The sequence below is a fragment of the Sciurus carolinensis genome, chromosome X, assembly GCF_902686445.1.
Source record: "Sciurus carolinensis chromosome X, mSciCar1.2, whole genome shotgun sequence".
Classification (NCBI taxonomy): Eukaryota; Metazoa; Chordata; class Mammalia; order Rodentia; family Sciuridae; genus Sciurus; species Sciurus carolinensis.
The window spans coordinates 57368948-57382952 of NC_062232.1; the positions used below are offsets into that span (position 1 = coordinate 57368948).

A 14005-nucleotide genomic window follows, 5' to 3' on the forward strand; every position below is an offset into this window, starting at 1 on the left:
TATAATAACTAAAGAAATTTACTAGAGTGGCATAGCAGCAGATTTGAACTGAAAGAAGACAGAATCAGTGAACTTGAAGACAAATAAGAAATGCAGTTAAGTGAGACAAACCAATCTCAAAAAACCAAAGGATGAATGATCTTGCTGATAAGTGGATGATGATACATAATGGGGGGTTGGGGGGAAAGAATGGAGGAAGGAGGGACTGTATAGAGGGAAAGAGGGGAGGGTGGGGTAGGGGGGAAGGAAAAAATAACAGAATGAATTAAACACCATTACCCTATGTAAATGTATGATTACACAAATGGTATGCCTCTACTTCATGTACAGAGAAACAAGATGTACCCCATTTGTTTACAATAAAAATAAATAAAAAAGAAATGCAATCTGAGGAATGCAGAAAATAAAAGGAAAGAGAAGTGAACAGAGAAGCTCACTGTTTACACAGTTAAGCACGCTAATAGATGCATAATGAAAATAATAGATGGAGAAGAGGGAAAGGCACAGAAAAACTATTCAAAGAAATAATGACTGAAAACTCTCCAACTATGGCAAAAACAATTTATATTTCCAAAAGGTTTAACAAATTTCAATTATAGTAAGCTTAAAGAGACCCACACTTAGGCATACTATCAATAAACTGTTGAAATTAAAAAAAAGAATTCTTGAAAGCAATAAGAAAAAATGACTTACAAAGGAGCTTTAATAAGTATAGCAGCTGACTGTGCTTGCTTCAGCAGCACATATATGAAAGTTGGAACAATACAAAAAAGATTAGCTTAGCCCCTGGGCAAGGATGACACACAATTTTGTGGTGGTCCATGTTTTTATATACTTGTATCAAATTATCTCACTGTACCCTATAAATATGTACAATTATTATGTGTCAATTTTAAAGAAAAGAGAGCAGATGATCTCCCATCAGAAACCATGGAGGAGATCTGGGGGTGTAGCTCAGTGGTGTAGTACTTGCCTAGCATATTGAAGGCCATGAGTTTGATTCCCAGCACCGAGAAAGAGAAGAAGGAGAATGAGAATAAGAAGGAAAGAAAGAAAAGAAACAAAACTGTATGTTTTAACTTTTTCACTAAATTATCTAACCAGCACGATTATGGAGGAGGAAAAGTTTATTTGAGGGCTCACAGTTTCAGAGGTCTTAGAAGGCTGGCTCCATTCCTTTGGGCTGGAGGTGAGGTAGAACATCAAGGCAGAAGAGTGTGGCAGAGGGAAGCAGCTTGCATCATCAGGAAGCAGAGAGTCTCCACTCTCCAGATACAAAATATATACCCCAAAGCCAAGCCCCAATTCCAATCTCCTCCAGCCACACCCTACCACTTCAGTGAATCCCATCAGGGATTAATTCACTGATTGCGTTAAGACCCTTACAACCCAATCATTTCTCCTCTGAATCTTCCTGCATTGTCTCACATGTGAGTTTTTGGGGGACACCTCACATCTGAACCATAACACAATACAACCTGTCAACCAAGAATTCTATCCTTCTTTTCTTTTCCTTTTCTCTTTTGGCTGTGCTGAGGATTGAACTGAACATTAAGTGCATGCTAGGCAAGTGCTCTACTACTGAGTTACATCTCTAGCCCAGAATTCTTTCAAAAATGAAGTTGAAATAAATATGTTCCTAGTTAAATAAACACAAAGAAGTCAGCAGGCCTATCTTATAAGAAGTTCAAAGGGATGTCCCCAGGTTGAAAAGACATATGACACCAAAAGTTAACCTGAATTTATATGACAAAATAAAAAGCACAGGTAAGATAATTACAGAGTAAATATAGTAGACAGTATGCCTATGCATATATGTATATGTATTGCTAATTTCTACTTTGAACTTATTTTAAAAACATTTCATAAAACACTAATCTAAAAACTATGTTGTTGGACATGTAGCAGCTAAGGATATAATTTGTAAGAAATTATTTTGTTATATTGTGTGAATGTATGAATATGTAACAACAAATTCCACCATTATGTACAACTATAATGGACCAATAAAAATATGGAAAAAAGATTTTTGTATGAAACCAGTTTTATAAGAAGGGGGAGATGGAAGGGAGCTATAGTGTAGCAAAGTTTCTATGTATTATTGGAATGAAATTAGTATTTAGTTGAAGAAGATAATTTTGTGTTAAGATGCAAATTGTAATTCCCATACCAATACTAAGAAAACAACTAAAATATAGTTTAAAAACTACAAAGTAATTAAAATGGTACACTAGAAAATATCTATTTAATAGAAAAGCAGGTAGTGAAGAGTGATCAATGAGGACATGAGACATGCATGAAAAATACCAAGATAGCAGACATAAATCCAACTACATAAAATTATACTAAATAAATGAATTAAGGAGCCCACTCAAAGAAGACAGATTATCAGACTAGGCAAAAGAAACCCAAGATCCAACTGTATCTTGTCTGTAAGAAACACACTTTAGATTCAAAGTCACATACAGATTGAAAGTAAAAGGATGGCTGCGTGTGGTAGCACATGCCTGTAATCCCAGTGGCTCTGGAGGCTGAGGCAGGGAGGACCGCAAGTTCAAAGCCAGTCTCAGCAACTTAGCGAGGCTGTAAGCAACTGAGTGAGACCCTGTCTCTAAATATAATATAGAAAAGAGTTGGGGATGTGTCTTAGTGGTCAAGCATCCCTGGTTCAATCTCTGATGCCAAAAAGAAAAAAAAAGAGTAAAAGGATGGAAAAAGACACACCATGCAAGCATCATAAAAATGTTAAAATTGCTATATCAATATTATACAAAATAGGCTTTTTTACCTTTAAAATGTTTTTATTAGTGCATTAAAGTTGTACATAATAGTGGGGTTCATTTTGGCATATTTGTAAATGCATGGAATATAATTTGCTCCATTTCAGCCACTAGTACTTCCTCTTTTCTGCCCTTCCTCTTTCCCCCTGTTCCCTTGCCTCTTCTCTACTGGTGTTGTATTTATTTATTGTTTTTTTTAAATTAATGCTTCATAAATATACATAAAAGTGAAATTCACTGTGGTATATTCATATATGTTCATAGTATAATAGCTTTAAGACAAAAATTGTTACAAGAGGAGTATTTTATAATGATAAAATTGTCCATTTATCAGAAAGATGTAACTATTATAAACATACTTATGCTTAACAACAGAACCCTAAAACACACAAATCTTCCAGAAATGAATGAAATAGTCCAAGAATAGTAGAGTGCAATATTCCTCTCTAAATAATTAATAGAAGCACTAGATTGTTAATCAAGTAAATATTCAAGAGAACTTGAAGAACACTACCAAACAACTTACTGACATCTACAGAACACTCCATCCAACCATAGCACAATTCACAACTTTTCCAAGTGCACATGAATACATAGATATCATCTACCTCAGGAGAGATGGTAATATGCCATAAAATAAAGTGTCAACAATTTAAAACGATTGAAATCTTGCAAAGTATGTTCTCCGACCACAAGGAAATTAAATTAGAAACCAACAACACTAGTACATTTAGAAAAATCTACAAATACTTAGAAATTAAATAATATATATCTCAATAGTCCATGGATCAAAGGAGATTAAAAAGTATTTTGAACTGAATGAAAATAATGTCAAAATTTATAGGATGTAGATAAACTAGTGCTTACAGTAAAATGGGTAGCTTTAAACATTTGTATTACAGAAGTCCCCATATCAGTAATCTTTGATTTTACCTTCAGAACCTAGACAAAGAAGCAAAATTTAAATCCAAGGCAAAGGAGGGAAATAAGAAAGTTTAGAGACATATAAATGAAAAATAAAACAGAAGAATAATTGAGAAAATGAATAAGATGGAAAAAAGATTTTTGTATGAAAACAGTTTTATAAGAAGGGGGAGATGGAAGGGAGCTATAGTGTAGCTATAGTGATCTTTGAAAAGATCAACCAGACTGAGGAATGTTTCGTTAGACTGGACAAGACAAAAGAAAGAAGACGTACATAATCAAAATCAGGAATGAAATAGGGGAAATCATCACTAAACATACAGAAATTATGAAGATTATAAAATAATATTATGAATGAAATAATTTCAACAAATTAGAAAACCTAGAGGAAAAACATGATTCTAGAAAGACAAAAATTTCCAATATATTCAAGAAGGATAAAATCGGAACAGATACATAACAACTAAAGAAATTGAATCTGTCATTGGCCTGGCAATCTTAGTGAGACCCTTAGCAACTTAGCAAGATCTGTCTCAAAATAAAAAAAAAATAATTGAGGCTGTAGCTCAGTGGTAAAGCTGGGTTCAATTCCCAGTGCCAAAAAAAAACAAAAAAACAAAAAAACAAAACAAGTAATTGTATTTAGATTTTTTCTCAAAATGAAAACTCAGACCTAGGTGGCTTCCCTGGGAAATTCAAACATTTAAAGAAGAAATAGTGCCAATATTCCACAAACTCTTCCAAAAAAAGAGAGAGAGAAAGGGATTCTTTCTACTCTATTATTTGATGTCAGTATGACCTTGATATTAAAGTCTAACAAAGATCTCACATGAAAAAGCTATAGATCTATATCTCACATGAATATTGAGGCAAGAATTCACAGCAAAATATTAGCAAACCCATTGCAGCAACATATGAAAAGAATGATAGCATAAATAAGTGGGATTTATCCCAAGAATGCAAGATTGGTTTACATCTGAAAATCAAATGTGCTATATTAATACAATGAAGAAGAAAAATATAATGATTGAAACACATGCATAAAAGCATTTGAAAAATTCAAAATCCATTTATGATAAAAATATTTAGCAAATGTAATGAAAGTACCCCCTTAAGCAGATATAGGAAATTTGTGTAAAGCTTATAACTAAGGAAATACTTAATGATGAAAGATTGAATGATTTCTCCTGAGATCAGGATCAAAGCAAATATTTGTGTTTTTACAATTTCTATTTCAATATTTTACTAGAGGTTCTAGCCAGGGTAATAAAGCAGGAAAAAGAAATAAGCATGAACCAAAACATCACATTCTATCTCATATGTATGTACAAATATTATCTGTCAATCAAGAAGAGAAAAAAAAGAAAGTAAAAGGAAAGAAATAAGTAACACCTAGATTGGAAGGGAAAAAGAATGACTGGATGTGATATGTAGAAAATTCCAAAGAATACACAGAAAATCTTTTAGAATCAATATCAGGTTTCAGGATGCAACATCAAAATACCAAATCCACTTGTATTTCTGCATGATAACAATGCACAACCTGAAAATGAAATGAGGAGAATAATTCCATTCACAGTACAAGGAAAAGGATAAAATATTTATGAATAGTCCTACAAAAATGTGTTGAACTTGTACAGTGAAAACCACAACACATTGGTGAGAGAAATTAAAAATCTAAATACATTGGAGCATTCCATATTGGTAGATTGGAAGGCTCAATATTGACAAGTGGCAAATTTCCCTTAATTGCCATATATAGCCCAATAAGTATAAAAATTCCAACAAGCAATTTTTTTGAAAGATTGAAGAGCTAAAATCTACATATGGAAATTTGAAGCCCCAGTATAGTCAAAATGAATTTTTATTTAGAAAAAAGTTGGAACAATTTAACTTCTCTGTTTCAAAACATAACCTAAATCTTCAGTTATTAGGAGAGTGGGGAACTGGCATAAGAATAAACTTATAGATTAATGAAATAAAATTGGGAATACAGAAATAAACCATTTTATTTATAGTCCATTGATTTTGTGTATGTGTGATACTGGGGATGGAACCCAGGGCCTCCTGAAACATTCTACCACTGAACATCCCCAACTCCAATTCATTTTTTAAAGGGCCAATGTGTGAAAAACTTTGCATGTAATAAATGATGACATGGGAGAATCAAGGCCAAATACATTAACTATTAATAAATCTAAATGGATGTGACACACTTATTATTTTATTACTATTATTACTAATGCTTATTAATTGTACTAAATGTGATTCACTCTGATATTTCCATATACTCATACATCATGCATTGATCATGTCCATTCACTCTTCTTCTACCCTTACCCTCCTTTACCCCTTCCCTCAATCCCCTGGTACCCTTCCCAGTCCTTAGTATTCCTTTTTCTACTTTCACATCATATTTATTTATTGAGTTTCCGTATACAAAAGAGAACATGTGATATTTGTCTTTCTGTGACTGGCTTACTTCACTCAATGTAATGTCCTTCAGTTTCATCCATTTTGTTGTACATGACAAGATTTCATTTTTCTTTATGGGTGACTAATACTGCATTGTGTACTTTCTTTATCTATTCATCTGTTGGTGGTACTCAGACTTATTTCTCACCTTAGCGATTGTGAAGAGTGTTGCAATAAACATAGCCAGGCATCTCTTTTGTATGCTGACTTTATTCCCTTTGGATATAAACCCAGGAGTGGGATAGCTTAAAAAAGTGATGCTTCATGTTTTAGTTTTTTGAGAAATATTTTTATTTTTATTTTTATTTTTTTTGAGGAACTTCAATACTGGTTTTCATGATGGCTGTACTAATTAATTCACATTCCCCCCAACAGTGTGTAAGCATTTTCTTTTCTCTAATCCTTACCAGAAGTGATATATTTTTTCTTTTTAATAATAGTCATTCTAACTGGGGTGAGATGGTATCCTGTCATAGTTCTGATTTGCATTTCACTGTTGGCTAATGATATTGAGAATTTTTCATATATTTATTGGACATTTGTATTTATTCTTTTGAGAAGTGTCTATTGAGATCATTTGCTCCTTTCTTAAATGGATTACTTGTTTTCTTTGTTAAGTTTTTTTGAGTTCTTTTTATATTCTGGATATTAACCCTCTGTCAAATGAACAGCTGGCAAATTCATTCTGTAGGTTGTCTTTTCAGTTTGTTCATCATTTGTTTTGTAGTTTTTTATTTTGATGTAATTCCATTTGTCGTTTTTTCTGTTTTTGTTTCCTGTGCTTTTAGAGTTCCACCAAAAAAAAATGCCTCTATCAATATCTAGAAGGGTTTCCTCTATGATTTCCTCAAGTATTTTCAAGTGTCAAGTCTTTCATTAAGGTCTTTGATCCATTTGGAACTGATTTTCGTATAGGTTGGGAGACATGGGTCAAATTTGTATCTTCTGCATGTGAATACCCAATTTCTCCAGCACCGTTTGTTAAGAAGATTTTCATTTTCTCCAATGTATGTTCTAGGCATCTTTGTCAGAATCAGTGGGCTGTAGGTGTATGGTATTTCTGGGTACTCTATTCTGTTCCATGTTTGGTGTGCCTGTTTTTATTCTGATACCATGATGATCTTGTTATTTATGGCTCTATAATATAATTTAAAATCCGATTTTGTGATGTTTCCAGCTTTGCTCTTTAGACTCAATATTGCTTTGGCTATTTGATGTCTTGTATGCTTCCATGTGACCTTTAGGATTGCTTTTTTTTTCCCAGTTCTGTGAAGAATGTCAATTGTATTTTGGTAAGGATTGAATTTCAACTGTGATCACTTTGGGTAGTATGGACATTTAAGCATTATTAATTCTTCTGGTCCATGAACATGGGAAGTCTTTTCACATTTTAGTGTTTTCTTTAATATCTTCTTCATATTTTTTTGTAATTTTCATTTACAGAGGTCTTTCACCTCTTCAGTTAGAATTATTCCCATGTATCTTACTTTTGTGTGACTATTGTGAATGGATTGCTTTCATTACTTTCTCAGAAATTCATTACTGGTGTATAGAAAAGCTACTGATCTTTAAATATATATATATTTTTATTTGCTCTAATTGGTTATACATGACAGTAGAATGCATTTTGCCACATCATACACAAATGGAGCATAACTTCTCATTCCTTTGCCTGTACATGGTGCTGAGTCACATCAATAGTGTAATCAGGCATGTATATAGGAAAATAATGTCTGTCTCATTCTATCATCCTTCCCATCCCCATCACCCCCACTTCCCTCACTATCCTCTGCACAATCCAAACTCCTTCATTCTTCCCTACCCCCCTCCACACTATGGAATAACATCTGCTTATCAGAGAAAACTTTGGTCCTTTGGTTTATGGGATTGGCTTATTTCACTTAGCATGATATTCTCTAGTTCCATCCATTTACCTACAAATGCCATAATTTCATTCTTCTTTAAGGCTGAGTAATATTCCATTGTGTATATGTACCACATTTTCTTTATCCATTAGTCTGTTGAAGGTCATTTAGGTTAGTTACATAGTTTAGCTATTGTGAATTGAGCTGCTATAAACATTGATGTGGCTGCATCATTGTAGTATGCAAATTTTAAGTCCTTTGGGTATAAACTGAGGAGTGGGATAGCTGGGTCAAATGGTGGCTCCATTCCAAGTTTTCTGAGGAATCTCCATACTGCTTTCCATAGTGGTTGTACCAATCTTTAGTACCACAGGCAATGTATCTCCCCACATCCTCACCAACACTTACTGTTGCTTGTATTCTTGATAATTGCCATTCTGACTGAAGTGAGATGAAATCTTAGAGTAGGCTTGATTGGCACTTCTCTAATTGCTAGAGAGGATGAAGATTTTTTCAAGTTTGTTGATTTATTGTATTTCTTCTGTGAAGTATGTTTAGTTCCTCAGCCCATTTATTGATTGGGTTATTTGTTTTTACTTTGTGTTAAGTTTTCTCAGTTCTTTATATATCCTAAGGATTAATGCTTTATCTGAGGTGCATGTTGTAAAAATTTTTTCCCAATCTGTAGGCTCTCTCTTCACATTACTGATTGTTTCCTTTGCTGAGAAGAAGTTTTTTAGTTTAAAGGCATTCCATTGATTTTTTTTTATTGTAAACAAATGGAATACATGTTGTTTCTCTGTTTATACATAGAGTAAAGGCATACCATTTGTGTAATCATAAATTTACATAGGGTAATGTTGTTTGATTCATTCTGTTATTTTTCCCCTTCCCCCCACACCTCCCACCTCTCTTTTCCCTCTATACAGTCCTTCCTTCCTCCATTCTTGCCACCCTGCTTAACCCTAACCCTAAATGTAACCCTAACCCTAACAGTAACCCCTCCCACCCCCCATTATGTGTCATCATCTGCATATCAACGAGATCATTCATCCTTTGGTTTTTAGAGATTGGCTTATCTTACTTAGCATGATAGTAAGTAATCCATTTGCCTGCAAATGCCATAATTCTATCATTCTTTACGGCGGAGTAATATTCCATTGTATATATATACCACAGTTTCTTTATCCATTCATCAATTGAAGGACATCTAGGTTGGTTCCACAATCTGGCTATTGTGAATTGAGCAGCTATGAACATTGATGTGGCTGTATCTCTGTAGTATGCTGATTTTAAGTCCTTTGGGTATAGGCCAACAAGTGGGATAGCTGGGTCAAATAGTGGTTCCATTCCAAACTTTCTGAGGAATCTCCATACTGCTTTCCAGTGTGGCTGCACTAATTTGCAACCCCACCAGCTATGTATCAGTGTACCTTTCTCCCCACATCCTCGCCAACACCTATTGTTGCTTGTGTTCTTGATAATTGCCATTCTAATTGGGGTGAGATGAAATCTTAGTGTAGTTTTGATTTGCATTTCTCTTATTACTAAAGATGGTGAACATTTTTTCATATATCTCTTGATTGCTTGTAGATCTTCTGTGAAGTGTCTGTTCATTTCCTTAGCCCATTTGTCGATTGGATTATTTGTATTCTTGGTGTATAGAGTTTTTTGAGTTCTTTATATATTCTGGAAATTAGCACTCTATCTGAAGTATGGTTGGCAAAGATATTCTCCCACTCTGTAGGCTCTCTCTTCACATTGCTGATAGTTTTCTTTGCTGAGAGAAAGCTCTTTAGTTTGAATCTATCCCAGTTGTTGATTCTTGCTTTTATTTCTTGTGCTATGGGAGTCCTGTTGAGGAAGTCTGATCCTAAGCCGACATGTTGAAGCTCTAGACCTACTTTTTCTTCTATAAGATGCAGGGTCTCTGGTCTGATTCCGAGGTATAGGGGTTTAATTTCATTCTATTGCATATGGTTTCCCGGTTTTCCCAGCACCATTTGTTGAAGAGGCTATCTTTTCTCCATTGCATATTTTTGGTCCCTTTGTCTAGTATGAGAAAATTGTATTTATTTGGGTTTGTGTCCATGTCCTCTATTCTGTACCATTGATCTACCTGTCTATTTTGGTACCAATACCATGCCGTTTTTGTTATTATTACTTTGTAGTAGAGTTGAGGATCTGGTATTGCAATACCCCCTGCTTCGCTCTTTCTGCCAAGGATTGCTTTAGCTATTCTGGGTTTTTTATTCTTCCAGATGAATTTCATAATTGCTTGCTCTATTTCTGTAAGGTACATCATTGGGATTTTAATTGGAATTGCATTGAATCTGTATAGCACTTTTGGTAGTATGGCCATTTTGACAATATTAATTCTGCCTATCCAAGAACATGGGACATCTTTCCATCTTCTAAGGTTTTCTTTAATTTCTTTCTTTAGTGTTCTGTAGTTCTCATTGTAGAGGTCTTTCACCTCTTTTGTGAGATTGATTCCCAAGTATTTTATTTTTTTCAATGCTATTGTGAATGGGGTAGTTTTCCTAATTTCTCTTTCTGAAGATTCATCACTTATGTATAAAAAATGCATTGGATTTATGAGCATTGATCTTGTAACCTGCTACTTTACTGAATTCACTTATGAGTTCTAAAAGTTTTCTGGTGGAATTTCCAGGTTCCTCTAAATATATAATCATGTCATCAGCAAACAGGGAGAGTTTGAGTTCTTCTTTTCCTATTCGTATCCCTTTAATTTCTTTGGTTTGTCTAATTGCTCTGGCTAGAGTTTCAGGGACGATGTTGAATAGAAGTGGTGAAAGAGGGCATCCCTGCCTTGTTCCAGTTTTTAGGGGGAATGCTTTCAGTTTTTCTTTTTTTTTTTTTTTTTTTTTTTTTTTTTTTTCCTTTTTTTTTTTTTATTGTGAACAAATGGGATACATGTTCTTTCTCTGTTTGTACATAGAGTAAAGGCATACCATTTGTGTAATCATACGTTTACATAGGGTGATGTTGGTTGATTCATTCTGTTATTTTTTCCCCTTCCCCCCACCCCTCCCATCCCTCTTTTCCTTCTATACAGTCCTTCCTTCCCCCATTCTTGCCCCCCTCCCTAACCCTCACTCTAACCCTAAAACTAACCCCTCCCACGCCCCATTATGTATCATCATCCACTTATCAGCGAGATCATTCTTCCTTTGGTTTTTTGAGATTGGCTTATCTCACTTAGCATGATATTCTCCAATTTCGTCCATTTGCTTGCAAATGCCATAATTTTATCATTCTTTATGGCTGAGTAATATTCCATTGTATATATATGCCACAGTTTCTTTATCCATTCATCAACTGAAGGGCATCTAGGTTGGTTCCACAATCTGGCTATGGTGAATTGAGCAGCAATGAACATTGATGTGGCTGTATCTCTGTAGTATGCTGATTTTAAGTCCTTTGGGTATAGGCCAAGGAGTGGGATAGCTGGGTCAAATGGTAGTTCCATTCCAAGTTTTTTAAGGAATCTCCATACTGCCTTCCAGAGTGGTTGCACTAATTTGCAACCCCACCAGCAATGTATGAGTGTACCTTTTTCCCCACATCCTCGCCAACACCTGTTGTTGCTTGTGTTTTTGATAATCGCCATTCTGATTGGGGTGAGATGGAATCTTAGGGTGGTTTTGATTTGCATTTCTTTTATTACTAGAGATGTTGAACATTTTTCCATATGTTTGTTGATTGTTTGTAGGTCTTCTTCTGTGAAGTGTCTGTTCATTTCCTTAGACCATTTGTTGATTGGATTATTTGTAGTCTTGGTGTTGAGTTTTTTGAGTTCTTTATAGATTCTGGAGATTAGTGCTCTATCTGAAGTGTGATTGGCAAAGATTTTCTCCTACTCTGTAGGTTCTTTCTTTGCATTGCTGATAGTTTCCTTTGCTGAGAGAAAGCTTTTTAGTTTGAATCTATCCCAGTTGTTGATTCTTGCTTTTATTTCTTGTGCTATGGGAGTCCTGTTGAGGAAGTCTGGTCCTAAGCCGACATGTTGAAGCTCTGGACCTACTTTTTCTTCTATAAGATGCAGGGTCTCTGGTCTGATTCCGAGGTCCTTAATCCATTTTGAGTTTAGTTTTGTGCACGGTGAGAGATATGGGTTTATTTTCATTTTGTTGCATATGGATTTCCAGTTTTCCCAGCACCATTTATTGAAGAGGCTATCTTTTCTCCATTGCATATTTTTGGCCCCTTTGTCTAGTATGAGGAAATTATATTTGTTTGGGTTTGTGTCCATGTCCTCTATTCTGTACCATTGATCTACCTGTCTATTTTGGTACCAATACCATGCCGTTTTTGTTATTATTACTTTGTAGTAGAGTTGAGGATCTGGTATTGCAATACCCTCTGCTTCGCTCTTGCTACTGAGGATTGCTTTAGCTATTCTAGGTTTTTTATTCTTCCAGATGAATTTCATAATTGCTTGCTCTATTTCTGCAAGGTACATCATTGGGATTTTAATTGGAATTGCATTGAATCTGTATAGCACTTTAGGTAGTATGGCCATTTTGACAATATTAATTCTGCCTATCCAAGAACATGGGAGATCTTTCCATCTTCTAAGGTTTTCTTTAATTTCTTTCTTTAGTGTTCTGTAGTTCTCATTGTAGAGGTCTTTCACCTCTTTTGTGAGATTGATTCCCAAGTATTTTATTTTTTTCAATGCTATTGTGAATGGGGTAGTTTTCCTAATTTCTCTTTCTGAAGATTCATCACTTATGTATAAAAAATGCATTGGATTTATGAGCATTGATCTTGTAACCTGCTACTTTACTGAATTCACTTATGAGTTCTAAAAGTTTTCTGGTGGAATTTCCAGGTTCCTCTAAATATATAATCATGTCATCAGCAAACAGGGAGAGTTTGAGTTCTTCTTTTCCTATTTGTATCCCTTTAATTTCTTTGGTTTGTCTAATTGCTCTGGCTAGAGTTTCAGGGACGATGTTGAATAGAAGTGGTGAAAGAGGGCATCCCTGCCTTGTTCCAGTTTTTAGGGGGAATGCTTTCAGTTTTTCAACATGTAGAATGATATTGGCCATAGGCTTAGCGTAGATGGCCTTTATAATGTTAAGGAATGTTCCCACTATCCCTACTTTTTCTAGTGTTTTTTTTTTTGGCAATGCTGGGGATTGAACCCAGGGCCTTGTGCTTGCGAGGCAGGCACTCTACCAAGTGAGCTATATCCCCAGCCCTTTTCTAGTGTTTTGAGCATGAAGGGGTGCTGTATTTTATCGAATGCTTTTTCTGCATCTATCAAAATAATCATGTGATTCTTAACTTTAAGTCTGTTGATATGGTGAATTACATTTACTGATTTCCTGATGTTGAACCAACCTTGCATCCCTGGGGTAAAACCCACTTGATCGTGGTGCACTATCTTTTTATTATATTTTTGGATACAATTTGCTAAAATTTTGTTGAGAATTTTTGCGTCGATGTTCATTGAGGATATTGGTCTGAAATTTTCTTTCCTCGATGTGTCTCTGTCTGGTTTAGGTATCAGGGTAATATTGGCTTCATAGAATGAGTTTGGGAGGGTTCCCTCCTCTTCTATTTCATGGAATACTTTGAGAAGAATTGGAATGAGCTCTTCTTTAAAGGTTTTGTAGAACTTGGCTGAAACCCATCTGGTCCTGGACTTTTCTTTGTTGGTAGGCTTTTGATGACCTCTTCTATTTCATTGCTTGAAATTCATTTATTTAAGTTGTGCATGTCCTCCTCGTTCAGTTTAGGTAATTCATATGTCTCTAGAAATTTGTTGATGTCTTCGAGGTTTTCTGTTTTGTTGGAATATAGATTTTCAAAATAGCTTCTAATTATGTTTTGTATTTCACTCGTGTCTGTTGTGATATTTCCTTGTTCATTCCAAATTTTAGTAATTTGAGTTTTCTCCCTCTTTCTTTTTGTTAGTGTGGCTAAGGG

General features: G+C 34.8%; 1 non-coding gene across 1 annotated transcript; it reads left to right on the forward strand.

Annotated features, from left to right (window-relative positions):
* The first annotated feature begins 724 nt into the window (after positions 1–724).
* Positions 725–829, forward strand: LOC124972707 (U6 spliceosomal RNA). Its single transcript, XR_007106501.1, has one exon. It is a non-coding gene; the product is annotated as a U6 spliceosomal RNA (small nuclear RNA).
* The last annotated feature ends 13176 nt before the right edge of the window (positions 830–14005 follow it).